The sequence below is a fragment of the Narcine bancroftii genome, chromosome 2 (genome assembly GCF_036971445.1).
Source record: "Narcine bancroftii isolate sNarBan1 chromosome 2, sNarBan1.hap1, whole genome shotgun sequence".
Taxonomy (NCBI): domain Eukaryota; kingdom Metazoa; phylum Chordata; class Chondrichthyes; order Torpediniformes; family Narcinidae; genus Narcine; species Narcine bancroftii.
The window spans coordinates 292,335,339-292,350,042 of NC_091470.1; the positions used below are offsets into that span (position 1 = coordinate 292,335,339).

At 42.9% G+C, this 14,704-nt stretch overlaps 1 long non-coding RNA gene across 3 annotated transcripts in view; it reads right to left on the minus strand.

Moving 5' to 3' along the window:
- The window catches only part of LOC138755416 (uncharacterized), a 91,604-nt gene extending 76,941 nt beyond the window's left edge, over positions 1 to 14,663 (minus strand). For all 3 annotated transcript variants that reach the window (XR_011352266.1, XR_011352267.1, XR_011352268.1), the window contains exon 1: positions 14,522 to 14,663. This is a non-coding gene — a long non-coding RNA (uncharacterized lncRNA). The remainder of the gene's footprint in view (positions 1 to 14,521) is intronic.
- Between the last annotated feature and the right edge of the window lie 41 nt (positions 14,664 to 14,704).

Consider the following 14,704-nt stretch of genomic DNA (forward strand, 5'->3'; position numbering starts at 1 on the left):
AGAGGTACTTGTTGCAAAGGCTGAGATATGAGAAAAGAAAGCATGTTTTAATAAAAAAGATTCCAGCAGGTATAAAGAAATTGAAGGAGAGATTTTATTGCCAATTGCCATAAAACTATTGTACTTGGACAGATCTATTTGTAACAAAAATAGACCTATTCTATGAATCTGGAAGAACATGATAGAACAGACTGGGAAGCTAATCAATAGACATGACTTTTTGAGACGGATCTCTCCCAGGCGCAGCGTCAACCACAGGAACATGCGCAGTTGATCACTGTAATAATAATTTTAAAAAAGACATGACTTTTTGAATGACTACATTAGTCATTGATTATTATATGAATTACATGCAAGAATTAATGAAGAAATTGTTTAATATGCCACATATCTTTCCTGATCAAATTGTAGAATCTTCAGTGGTATAATTTGAACTCTCAATTTTGTGTACGATATTGGGCGCAGGAAGCAAAGGAAGGGTCTAAACAAGATCAAAAGAGAATAAACAAAAGAGCTTGAGTTACAAAACAAGCAAAACAAAGGAATCAAAATGCCAAACAAGGTTCTGTGGACCAAAGAAAAAAATTACCTTGTAAAAAGCAGAAATTGAGCTCCCAACCACACTATTGTGTGTCTTAAATCTTTCCAAAAGACATGTTTATGAAATATTGTTTAATTTATTTTTTGGCAGTTCCAGGAACCCAATAATCCTACTGATCTTACCTCTTCCAGCAAAATCAACTATCTGTTAAAGCAACACGAGTAAGTTTCTGTACTGTAACCATAATGTACCAGATTTTACTGAGGGGAGCTCACCATCCTCTCTCACTGATCAGGTTACCTATATTCTTGTACTCACCTAGTTTAGATCCAAAAGATCGAACTTGCTGACCATGAGCATTTGGAACTTGATGGCTAAGGCCATGTGAGGCATCTGGGCCTTTCATGATTTAAATGGGGACAAATGGACAGGTCAGAACAAATGCCTAAACACCATTCAAATCTGTCACAAAACCCTTTGACAGAGAATAAATTGAGCATTCCCCAGATTTACTTTTTGCCAAAGCTGTCATTTTGGAACGCTTTTGAATATTCTTTACATTTGGAATCACTCAATTGCCTGGAAATTAATTTACTATATACACTCATGTAAAAGATGAATTTTATGGACCATTTTTTTTAATGTTAAATTTACGGGTCAACTATTACATGGATACTACTTTTGAGGGGCTGAAATTCACACTAGAGTTCAAAATACCATACAAGTAACAGGCCCAAATAATTGCTAAATGAATAAAGAACAAAACACAATTAATTAAAGTAATAATACAGAGACTGAGCATCAAAACATGCAGAGCTTGAGTTACATGGGGGAGGTCAGAACTGCAGTAATTATCTACATTATTGGAGGCATCGGGAGTTCCGATCAGTGGATGCTCTGATGGGTGTGCGGCCAGGACTGAAGCAAGAGTCCACATTTGAGGAGTCAAGAGCTCAGATGAGCAGGCAGCTGAGGTGAGGAATGAGTTCACATTAAAGGGGTTGGGAGCTCCAATGGGCGGGCGGCTGGAGCCGAGGTGAGAGTTCACGTTCAAAGTGTTGATGGCTCTAATGGGCATCCACTGGGCTGAGACAAGAGTCCACATTCAAGGCATTGGGAGCTCCAATAGGTGGGTGACCAGGATCAAGATGTGAGGCGTTGTGAGCTCTGGCCTGTGGGAAATCGGGGTCAAGGCGAGAGTCCACGTTCGAAGCATTGGGAGCTCTGTCCTGCAGGCAACCGGGGCTGAGGTGAGAGACTAGGGTCGACTTTTACACAATACATTTAGAAAATTCCAGGATTTTTGGCCAAAAATAAGGGTTTGTCTTTTACATGAGATTGACTTTTACACAAGTATTTTGCTCCCCTGCAAAGGTCATGCTGACTCACCCTAATACCATGACCCTAGATATTTTTCCTGATGTGAGTAAATTTCATCCATAGGATTCTTCCACAGCAACAGGTCTACAGCAATTGCTTTCTCACTGGCTTTGCCCTGGAACACCTGGGATGCTCTTTATTGACTACAGGTCAGCATTCAACACCATCATCCTCTCAAAATTGATCAGAAAACTCCATGACCTGGGACTTAACACCCCATTGTGTAATTAGATCCTGCATTTCCTCACCTCCAGACCACAATCAGTGAGGATTGCTAAGAAAATCTCCTTCATAATCTCCATCAGTACCGGAACACCACAGGACTGTATTCTTATCCCCCTCCTCTACTCGCTTTACACCAATGACTATGTGGCTCAGTACGACAATAACATCATCTACAAATTTGCTGATGATGCCATGTTAGTGGGTTGACACAAAAAAAAGGGGCGGGGGGAAATGAGTCAGCATGCAGGAGGAAGACTGAAAACTTGGCTGAATGGTATACTATGAACAACCTCGCATTCAATGTCAACAAAACCAAGAAGCTGGTTATGGACTTTAGGAAGGGAAAACCAGAGGTATACAATCCAGTGATCATTGGGGGAATCAGATGTGGAGAGGGTGAGTAAATTTAAATATCTGGGAGTCACCATATCAGAGGACCCAACAAATGAATGCATCTCTATTTTCTCAGGAGTTTGCAGAGGTTTGGTGTGACATTGAAAACCTTGGCAAACTTCTACAGATGTGTAGTGGAAAGTGTGCTGATGGCTGCATCATGGCCTAGTGCAGGGGCACCAATACTTCTGAGTGGAAAGACCTGAAAAAGGTAGTGGACACAGCCCAGAACATCATAGGCAAAAATCTTCCATGATCAAGAAAATCTACATGGAACGCTGCCATCAAAAAGAAGCAGCAGTCATGTCATCAAGGATCCACACCGCCCAGGACATGTTCTGTTCTTGTTGCTGCCATCATGAAAAAGGTTATGGATGCCACAAGAGTCATACAACCAGTTTCAGGAACAGCTGCTACCCCTCCACAATCAATCTCCTAAACAACAAACTCAGAGACTCACTTAAAGACTCTTACTTTGGACATTATTTATTATTGAATATTTATTTTCAGTAATGCACAGTTTGTTCACATTTCGCTCTTTTGTATACATAGCTTTTCTTGATCACAGTTTTTTTCACTACCAGGAAGTAGAAATTCTGCCTGGTCTGCAGAATAAAAAAATCTCAGAGTTGTATGTGATGACATGTATGTACTCTGACAATAAATCTGAACTTCCCCCAATAATTTCCCTACCATGTGTGTAAAGGCTCAACGGCCTTTCATTTCATTGCTGGCTATTTTCCAGTCCTCTATGGCTAAGGAGGGTACAGAAATCTCTGACAATCTTCTCCTACCTTGCTCAGAAGCTGGGATAAATCTCATTAGGCCCTGGAGAAATATCTACATTAACATTCTTCCAATGACACAGCACCTGCTCCTTCTTGTTAAAAACATGCCCCTTCATGATCTCATTGTCCTACAAGTAAAGGTAAAATATTTTACCAGACAACACTTGCAATAGTAGTGTGCTGTGGATAACGAAACTGATAATTAGTCCCAATTAGTCATCTTCCTTCTATCTCTCAAGCACTAAGATTGGTCATGCTCTCCTGCCAGGTATCCTCTGAGGAGGGCCCTGAATGACAAACAAATGGATCTAGATAACTAAACTAATATCCAAAAACATGGATTATTGAAATGAAGATACATTTGAATCATATTATGGCACCTGTGGAATTCATAGTTATCTAATAATTCAGAATAAAAAGTACTGGTGACTATGAGAATATTAGATTGATAAAAACTCATTTCATTCACTAATGTCCTTCAGCTAAGCTGAATCTGCCATCTATACCTTATCTGGTCAATATGTAATTGAAGACACATCAATGTAGTTTATCCTTAACTCTTCTGTGTAATGGTTTAATAAAGCACTCATCTCAGGATAATTTGAGATAAGAATCAAATGTTGGTTTCTTCAATGACATCCACATCCTGAGAACAATTTTTTTTAAAATTAACTCATTCCAACTTGCTGATCACCAACAAAAATTAAATATTAATTATAGTTAATGTATTGTACCACGTACGGTAGTGGTCAAAGTCACCTGTGAAAAATGCCCAAGATGGAAGCTATTTTATTTAGGTTATTTTCAAGTAAGTTTACACAACCTTTTTGGTGGCTGTAACTTTGAAAAAAAAACTGTTTGCTTATAAGAGAGTTTCCATCTGAGATCAAATTGCATCAGGTTTTCCATCAAAGTTAAGGTGATTGTTGTGGAGAACCTTACTGGGAATTAAACCCATAAAACAAGGCTAATTCTGAATCTTTCTGTAAGCTTATAAAATTGGGTGGCCATAAAATCACTGTCTTGTCTTTTTCTGTTCAGCACAAAGCACACAAATATTCCTAAGCCACATCAACTTTCATATCTACTTTTGCCTCCTTTTGCCATACACCATGTTATGAATAATCTAAAATAAAACCAAAAAAGAAATATTTAAATGTTTAAATGTTTTTCTTCTTTCTCCTCCCCAATATATAGAATCCAGGACTGGTTACCTACTGAGATTTATATGCATCATTTGGAATTTGCTATCTTATTGTTTTATGATTATATTTGAATTTTATTTAATCCCCCATTTAAATAGGATTGAAGCAATGCTTCCATAAATAACATTGAAAAACTATATTGAGATAGCCTAACTCTTTCTTGGTGAGTGCAGATGCACACATCTTAAAAATGCTCTTGTGGTCTGTGGCAATTGAAAAATTGAGTGGAAGAGCAAATTGTAATGAGGATGTGGAGAGTCTGCAGAGGGATATAGTTAAGTTGGATGAGTGGGCAAAGATCTGGCAGATGGAGTACAATGCTAGTAAGTGTGAGGTTATCCACTTTGGCAAGAAAACTAAAAGAGCTGAATATATTTAAATGGTGAAAAACTATAGCATGCTGTTGTGCAGAGGGACTTGGGAGTGCTTGTGCATGAATCGCAAAAAGTTAGGTTGCAGGTGCAGCAGGTTATTATGAAGGAAAATGGAATGTTGGCCTTCATTGCTAGAGGAATTGAATTCAGGAGTAGGGAGGTAATGTTGCAACTGTATAAGGTACTGGTGAGACCGTACCTGGAGTACTGTATCCAGTTCTGGTCTTCATATTTGAGGAAGGATATACTGGCTTTGGAGACAGTCCAGAGGAGGTTTACTAAATTGATCCCTGGGATGAAGGGGTTGACTTATGATGAAAGATTAAATTGTCTAGGATTGTATTCGCTCGAGTTCAGAAGAATGAGAGGAGATCTTATAGAAAAATATAGGATTATGAAGGGTAGGGATAGGATAGATGTAGGAAGGTTTTTTTGAGCTGGCCGGGGAAACAAAACAAGAGGACACAGCCTCAAGATTTGGGGGAGCAGATTTAGGACAGAGATGAGGAAAAATAGTTTTTCCCAGAGAGTAGTGAATGTTTGGAATTCTTTATCCAGGTAAGTGGTTGAGGATGCTTAATTAAACGTATTTAAAATTCGGCTAGATACATTTTTACATGATAGAGGAATTAGGGGATATGGGGAGAAGGCAGGTAGGTGGAGTTAGGTCATAAATTAGATCAGCCATGATCTTATTGAATGGCGGAGCAGGCTTGATGGGCCATTTTTGGCCTACTCCTGTTCCTATTTCCTATGTTCCTACAGTCACAACAATGTAACAATTAACTTGCCCCCTCCCCCCCCCCCCCTTAAATGCGAGGATGCTTCATTATGAGGACATTTAGTTTATTTACTGGTTCTCTAAATGTTATTTGCAGGAGATTTACAATGAGCAAACCTTGCAATTTTTAAGAGATTCCAAAATAATTGTGGAGTAAAATAATCACGTTTCCACTAAGGTGCTAAAAGTTCGCAATTGCAATGCCAAAATTCCTTAAAAAGGATTTTTATGTTTTACTTCATTCCAACTGTACACAAAATGGCATTATATCTTAAAAGTGATTACATCTTTCAACACTCCTTTAATAAAACAATTTATTTATTCAGTTAATATATGGTATCATCAAGTAAACAGTTTCACTAATATATAAAAATATTAGTGTTAATAGAATGCATATGAGATTAAGTCTACTTGTATGTAAAATAGAATTAACTCTTTCAATAACAGCTCTACAATTTTAAGTTTCATTATTTCATAAATTTTCATTATTCATTGCATTGTAAGGTTATAGGTTTGGAAAATTAACTAGAAGGAATGATCCTAACAGAGTTTTGAAAACTTAAGAAACTTTAAGCATTCTAAATGTTTAATATGTAGCCATAGAAATCATCAAATTAATTTTTCACCAAATACCTATATGATTACAGTTTTTCAAATTTAATCAACAAAATTGATTTTCATAGAAAAATGTTGAAGAGGTCAAAGGTGCCTCTTTACAAATATGAAGGCATCCGTACTCTACGATTGCAGTGACACTCCCCAAGCTAGAACTCCCAGTTGCTGGCCAATTTAATTCCCTTTACCATTCCCATACATAGATATTTACATAGACATATGTGTTTTCAGCCTCATTTATTATTGAGGAACAATGTAAAATATTCCTCTGGACAGCTTGAACCTAACAGCATGAACAGCGAGTTTTCCAATTTTAGGCAACTTCCACCTCCATCTATTTCCACTTCTTTCATCTCTGCTTTACCTGTTCCCATTCTCAGTTTTCTCTCTAACCTTTCCCCCCCCTCCCCCAAAACCATCCCACTACCCAAATTGGTCTCCCCTCATACTTGTCTCTTCACCTCCGCAATCATCTTCTGTCCAGTATCCTATCACCTCTTGGTCCCTACCCCTCTTTATATTCTTGAGATTTCCCCTTCCTGCTTTAAACTCGATAAAGGGTTCTGACCTAGAAGAATGACTGCCCATTACTATCCATGCCTGACCCACTTAGTCCTTCTTCAGCTTCTCTTTGTTTGCTAATTTAAGATGCTTTTAACAACACTGAAGATTTAATTTACAAATTGTGAGTGGTTTTGTAATTATTGCCAAGGGAAGAAATTATATTCTAGTAAATGGCATTTAGGTCAATATGTTCTGTGCACACCAGCATTCATGAATAGAAAAATCGCTGGCTTGCAATAATATATATTGAAAGCACATCACAATTATGACATAGTATTTGACACGGTGTCACACTCTAAATTAATTGTAGCAGAAGAATAAATGGAGAGGAACCGGGTAGTCCTGGAAAATACCCAATGCACTAATAACCTGTTTAATCTAATGCAGAGAGCACCTTATCTTTCTGCTCTAACCTCTCCTTGATAATTACAGTGAACATCTAGCATACTGATTTTGGAATCGCACTTAATCAGAGGGTTGAACTTCATGAGTAACTAGAACCCGGTGAAGTTTGTGACCACTGATTTAGTCCAACATTTTTTTTTACAAGTATTACAAGGATTCGACAGGGTTGAGTTTCTGGTGCAAAGGCAAGAGATCCAAGGCAATTGGAAACCAGTTTCTGCTGTATAGTCTTAAGTAGTAGTAATAATAAAACAATGATATATTTTGTACATATGTACACTGATTCTATTATTTTCCTCTGCTGAACCCAACATGCACAATATGTTTTACACATGCCCTATTCTTCCATAAGCCCCTCCTCAGCTCCTCCAGTACACCCTTCCTCTCTTTCATCCGTCCTCGACCTTCGCCCCTTTCTGCCTGTCTCCCACCCTTCTCTATTTTAAACCTCAATATCCCTCTTCTTCCCACCTCTCTCCCTCTACTCTCCTTCTCCTATTTTCCTTCATTTCCACACTCATCCATGGATATTCTCTTCCCATGTTCTGGTCACTTAACAGTCACACTTCAAGGGAATCAGTTCTCCACATGTAGTGGCCTCTAGCGCCACCCCCGGAACAACCATTCAAATGTAGATTAGATATTATTTATTGTCATGTAATAAAAACAGAGAAATGTAATATTACATGAAATTGCCTTTAGTCTGTCATAAAGCAGACAAAGATTTCCTTTAGCATTTCCATTGCCCGGCGGTGCCTTTTACAGTTGAAGAAAGAGAAGCATAAGAGAGTCCTCTCAGTGTCACCGAGTGTCCGTAGATTTGCCTCTAGCATTCTGGTAGCCTCTGCAGCTGCACAAGACTCCAGTTCAGTTCAAGCCATCGGAAATCCAAGCCCAGATCCAAACCTCTGGCATGATAAGTAAGCCTACTGCACCCAGGGCCCTTACTTGCCTTCAGCATCCTCTTGAATTCCAGCCTGTCACCCGGCTCCCATGAGCCAGCCTCCAGCAGCCCACAGCCTGGCACGTCTCTCGACTTCAAATTGCCAGTAGCTCACTGCCTGTGTGGGATCCTTGCCCACAAGTCACCAACAGCTCACCCCCTGTGTGTGTCCTTCAGCTGCAGAGCCCGTCACTAGTCTGCCACCGTAGTCACTGACCTCAGGGTTGTTTCCTCTGCTTCTCCTTCTCAAAAGGGAGGTGGGGGCAGTGTTCTCCCCATTACTGGTGCTCTGTGTCAGTCCATTGCTCCCCCAGAGTCTGTAACCCCTTGAGGCCACAGCCAAACATAGGTGTCGCCATCTTGGACCTAGACCCTGTGGTCGCAGGATGTTAAACACCATTGGATCCTTTAACTGGCCATTTAAAGCCTGTATAGAGCAGCCAGCAGACAGATTGAGAGGTAGGACCCCAGCGATAGTGCTGCTGTTACCTATCCTCGTATATTTCTTTAATTCCTCCATCTATTATGCAATGATATGCAAGCTTTGATCTGAACCAACAGGTCCAGCACTGCCTAATAGCAGTACAGACTGGAGTCAAGCCAAGTTGTGTCATCACACAAGTCCCTTCTCAATTTCCTCATTGCAATCTCCAGTAAGCTTCTATCAGAGTGGAACAAATAAAACAGGAAAGTCTCCAACTCCAAGATCGCTCCAACCTCAGGCACCAAAGTAGAGAGTTGTTGAGAAAGGGGATTGACACACAATGCATTGCCATGCAATAGTAGCCAGGACCATAGACTGAGTGAAAGAATGGGTCCTGCTCCTCAGTAATGAGGTCCCATCATGTTCTCTTCAGAAGACATAGGTGAAGATATGGCAGATAAAATCCAAAGGTTTAGCCCAATGAGGCGGTTAGCCTGCATAATAAAATGCATGTGTGGTGGTGCAAAAAGGCTCAGGCGAACTGGCTCCACACTGCTACGGCCATGGCAGCGGAGCAGCAACGTCAAGATGGCACCACTAAGTGCATCTTCTTCTGTACTCAAATGGGCTGTGCACCTGCACTCCACTGTGTCGTGACATCACCGCCCACGCATGGGCGGGACTTACAGGCCACTGCAGCGCGGGCTTTTCAAAAATAAAATAAACTATTGGAAGTGCAAGCGACTTACAGTGTGTTGTCTTGTTATTTCACTTCCCTTCGTAGCTACCGCTACAACTGGTGACCCCGACAAGCCCAGACGATTCTGGACTCAACACCATGGATGCTACAGCAGTCAATGCAGTGGCCATGAAACTACCAACCTTCTGAACGCTTTGCCCATGCACTTGGTTCAAGCAAGCGGAAGTGCAATTTCACCTCCGGCAGATTACCTTCGACTCGACAATGTTTTACCACATCGTCAGCTCCCTAGACCAGGAGACTGCAGCCAGAATGGACGACCTGATACATGACCCTCCAAAGGAAGGTAAATACCCAGCCCTTTAGAAACTCTTCCTGAGTACTTTCGACCTGTCCAGTCAAAAGTGCACTGCCAGGCTCATGCACCTAGACGGTTTAGGTGACAGTACTTATGGATAAAATGCTTGCACTCACAGAGGGCCACAAGCCATGTCTTATGTTTGATCAGGTTTTCCTGGAACAGGCAACTGCTGTTGGCAGTTGAAGATTTCTCAGACCCATATAAGGTCGTAGCCAGAGCAGATATTCTGTGGCACACAAAACGCGAAAATGAGTCCGCCATGAACCAGTGGACTCGTCCCCACCTGGGTCAGCAGATAGGACACCATCCGAACCGAGCACAACTGTGCCCCAGCAAACCAGCAGAGGCATCAAACACTAACTAGTGCTTTTATCACCAACGCTGGGGGGCACAAGCACAAAGATGCAGGCAGCCCTGCTTGTTTTTGGAAAATGCACAGGCCATCTCCCGCTAATGGCTATGGCGGCTGGCCACACCAATAGCCTTTTGCACGTCATCGACATGCTGGCAGTTCCTAGTTGACACGGGTGCTGAACTCAGTGCCATCCCGCCAACTGCCCTGGAGACAAGAACGCGTCCACGAGTTCCCACTCTCCAGGTAGCAAACAACACCGTCATCGAGACCTTTGGCATGCACAATGTTCAAATACAACTCGTTTCAGTGGAATTTCACACTAGCCGCTGTGAAAACATTGCTCCTTGGCGCAGATTTTCTATGAGCGCACAGACTGCTAGTGGATGTGAAGGCTAAACACCTCCAGTCCATCCAACTTAAAGCAACCAACACTCGCAATGCAAGCGTGGCCACGGTGAGCGCCCCAAAAAACGAGTACAGTCTCATCCTGGAAGAATTCCCATTCATCCTCAGGCTGCAGTTTACTTCCACCAAGCCACAGCATGGGGTGGAACCAAGGCCCTCCGCTTGACGTAAAAGCCAGAAGGCTTCCCCCAGATAAACTGTAATTGGCCAAAGAAGAATTTTCTTGGATGCAGGAGTTGGCCATAGTCTGCAGGTCTGACAGTCAATGGGTGTCCCCACTTCACATGGTCCACAAGTCCTCAGGCGAGTGGCAGCCTTGCATAGATTACCGCCACCTTAATGACTCCACCACACCTGACCACTACCCAATCCTGCATATACGAGACTTCACAGCCAACCTGCATGGTGCAAAGGTTTTCTCAAAGGTTGATCTAGTGCTTGGCTATCACCAGATCCCCATCTACCCGGACAACATTGGAAAGACGGCCATCATTTCCCCATTCGGACTTTTTGAATTCCTCCGCATGCCATTTGGCAGTGCAAACCTTCCAGCATTTGATGGACATGGTGTCATCTACATGGAATATACACTCATCACAAACAAGGACATGAAGAGCACAAAAATCAACTCTGCAGACTCTGTCTGACTTCGGCCTCACGGTCACCTTGGCAAAGTGCAAGTTTGGGAAAGACTCCATGCAATTCCTGGGCCACACTATCACCGCAAATGGGGCAACACCATCAACGGAAAAAGTCGCTGCCATACGGCAGTTCACCCGCCTTAACACCCTCAAAGGCCTCCAGGAATTCACCGGGATGGTTAATTTCTACAACCACTTCATCCTAGGGGCAGCACACATCATGTGACCACTGTTTGCCATGATGTCAGCCAAATACAAGATTCTAGTTTGGACAGAGGAGGCCAACACAGCTTCCACTGTAGCTAAGAATGCCCTGGCCAATGCCACCTTGCTGATACACCCCAGATCAGATGTGCCTACGGCCCTCACCAGTGATGCATCAGCCATCGGGGGTGTCTTTGGACAGTCCGTCGATGTTTAGTGGAAGCAGTTAGCCTTTTTTCAGTTGCCATCTACGCGCCCCCCCCACCCCTGGAGCTTAAATACAGCGCGTATGACAGGGAGCTCTTGGCACTTTACCTTGCCATTAGACATTTGCCCTATTTTCTGGAGGGCAGGCCATTTACCAACCACAAGCCCATCACGCATGCCTTCTCTGTGGTAAAGGATCTCGGGTCAGCGCACCAGCAACGCCATCTATTGTACATATCAAAGTTCACCACCACCATCCGGTACCTCTGCGGCAAGAACAAGGTGTGGCCAACATCCTCTCTTGACCCACTATCCAAACCTTGTCCTCCAGGCTGGACTACTCTCAATTGGCGCAGGCCCAAAAAAAAAGTAATGGAAACACAGGCTTTCCGTACAGCCATTACCAGCCTCTGCTTCGCAAACATCAGCCCGCTGGGCAGCTCCAAAACACTGCTGTGCAATACTTCCACTGGCTCACTGCACCGTGCCCTGTCGTACCACAGCAATGGAGGCTCTAGGTTTCCAGGCCGTCCACAACCTCGCCCATCCATCCATAAAGACCACAACCCACGTGGTGGCGAAGAGGTTTGTATGGCATGGCCTGAGAAAGCAAGTTGACCAATTGGCCTGCAATTGCACCCAGTGCCATACTTCCAAGGTCCGCTGACATGTCAAGACCCCCGACAATCTGTTTGACCCTCCAAAGAGATGATTTGAGCATATACATGTTGACATCGTGGGCCCACTAACTGTCTCCTGGGATGCCTGGTATCTGCTAACAGTGGTAGACTGCACCATAAAATGGCCAGAAGCCATCCCGTTAAAAGACACTTCAACTGATTCCAGTGCTAGGGTACTGCTCACACATTGGATTGCGAGGTTTGGGATACCAGCTCATATTATCACCGACAAAGGAGCACAGTTTACATTGCCACTGTGGACACAGCGAGCAAATCTCCTGGGCTGCACCACACTGCCGCCTACCACACACAATCTAATGGTCGTCGAATGCTTCTACCGCCACCTGAAGTCAACTCTCAAGGCCCGTTTAACTGGCCCCAGCTGGGTGGATGAGGTCCCCTGGATCCTACTGGTCATTCAAACTGCACCCAAAGAGGACCTGCAGGCCTCCTCCGTGGAATTGGTGTACAGCGCCCCATTAATCCTGCCAGGCGAATTCTTCCCACTGCTCCAAGACCCATGTACCGAGGGGAGAGCAGCGTTGCAGAAACTATGGGACAAGTTAGCATCCTTCTCACCCCCCCCAACCTCAGACAACGGGCGTTGGCCTGCGTCCATTAAATAAAGTCCACAGACTTTATTTTTGTCCACCACGAACCACATTTTGCTCCTCTCCAATGACTCTATGAGGGCCCGTACAAAGTTCTACGGAGCACGGGGGAAACCTTCCCACTGGACATTGGGGGTAGGGGGGAACTGTTCACAGCCAACTGGCTGAAGCCGGCACATCTCGAACTCAGCCAGCCAGGCGTGCCAGCGCGGCGTGCCAGCGCAACCCAAGCACCGGGGACAACCTCCCAAAGGTCTGGCTCCACTATGCTCAGGGGTAATGGAGTGCTAGAGCCAGTTCTGAGCGGGGGGAGGGGTTGTGGTGGGAGGTTGTGTGGCGGTGCACATAGAGATGCAGGTTAACTGGCTCTGCACCTTTACGGCTGTGGCAATGGAGCAGCCGTGTCAAGATGATGCCACTGAGTGCTTCTCCCCTGCTCAAATGGGCTGCACATGTGCATGCGGCTGCACCGTGACATCACCACCCACACATGGCGGGACCTAAGGGCCGCCTTATCAGGTGCAACGTGGGCTTTTCAAAATTAACTGTTGGAAGTGCAAGCAATTTTCAGTATGTAGTCTCGTTACTTCACTTCCCTTAGTAGCTACTACTACACATGCACTTTACTCCCTAACTGTGGAGCATGGGTTCTATCTATCTAACATGGAAGTGGTGGCCTGCTCGATTTCCAATTTACGGATCCAGCCATCATACAGCATCAGACAGCTGAGGGTTCAGCTTCCTTTTCAGTTCAGGCACAAGTTACCCAATTGACCAGGACAGAAGTAACGACTTCAGGAAAGCTCTTGATGTTATTGTTCAAAGGAGCTTCATTTTGGGGGCTATGACAATATAGAGATTTGTTCTCCAACACATTACTAGGATTGCTGAGAAAGCACTCTAATGCAGAGGTACTGGTTCGATGAAACAAGAATTTGTTATCCAAAAATATCTGGAAAGTGGGACCAAATTGATCAGCTATTTCAACAGCTGCCACATCTATTATTTGTGCTAATCTTTCACTTCTGCCAAATTGAAACAGGTGTGGGTTTATTCTTACCTGTTTTTAAATGGATGAAGTAAATGAAGATAAGCATAAAAATAATTAAAACCTATATTATATGGTAACACAAGATAAAGGATTACATATATACAACCATTCCATTTTACTGTCTAATTGTTAAATTTTAATATTATTTTTGGCAGGAGAACCAATATGTTCCCTTAGTTGCCCAAAAACATTTATCCAAATGATCCAGACTTGTTTCAGTTAATATGCTAATGACGCTTCACCACCAGCTGCCACAGGCTATTATTGTAGATTCAATCTCCCCTCAAATTGACGGTTGGAAGAGATTCTTTCATATTGTAGTTTGTCATTAAAGGTAAAACATTCTATCAGGTTTTATTCCCCTTCACCTTTGCTAAATGTTAAATAGCAATTCTCCATATCAACTCTAGGCCTGGTACTGACAGCTGATTTCAACCACTTGAGGGGCTGTCACTGATTTTGCTTTGCCAGATAATTAAATATGGTACATCAGAACAGAAACCAACTCCACACTACAGGCGCTCTGTAATAATGCAGATACATCCTTTGTTTTTGGAGGAACTGTTAGGAGGAAAACCTAAGGGAGGAAATGACTCGCATGCAAGGCAACCCTGAACTTTTGTTCAAAATGGCATCCAAATATCTAGTTTTAAGATCTAAAAACTCACATGTGACTTAATTGTTTTGGTGTTTGTTAATCCTCAATCATGGAAATACTTTAGAATGTTAGCAAAGGCCTTAGTAGTATCCATTTATCTTGTAGGATCCTTTTTAACATTATAATATGAACCTTGCCTGTTACCATGGCAATGGAACACTTCATTTCAAACTGACATTGTAATCTGTGTTGA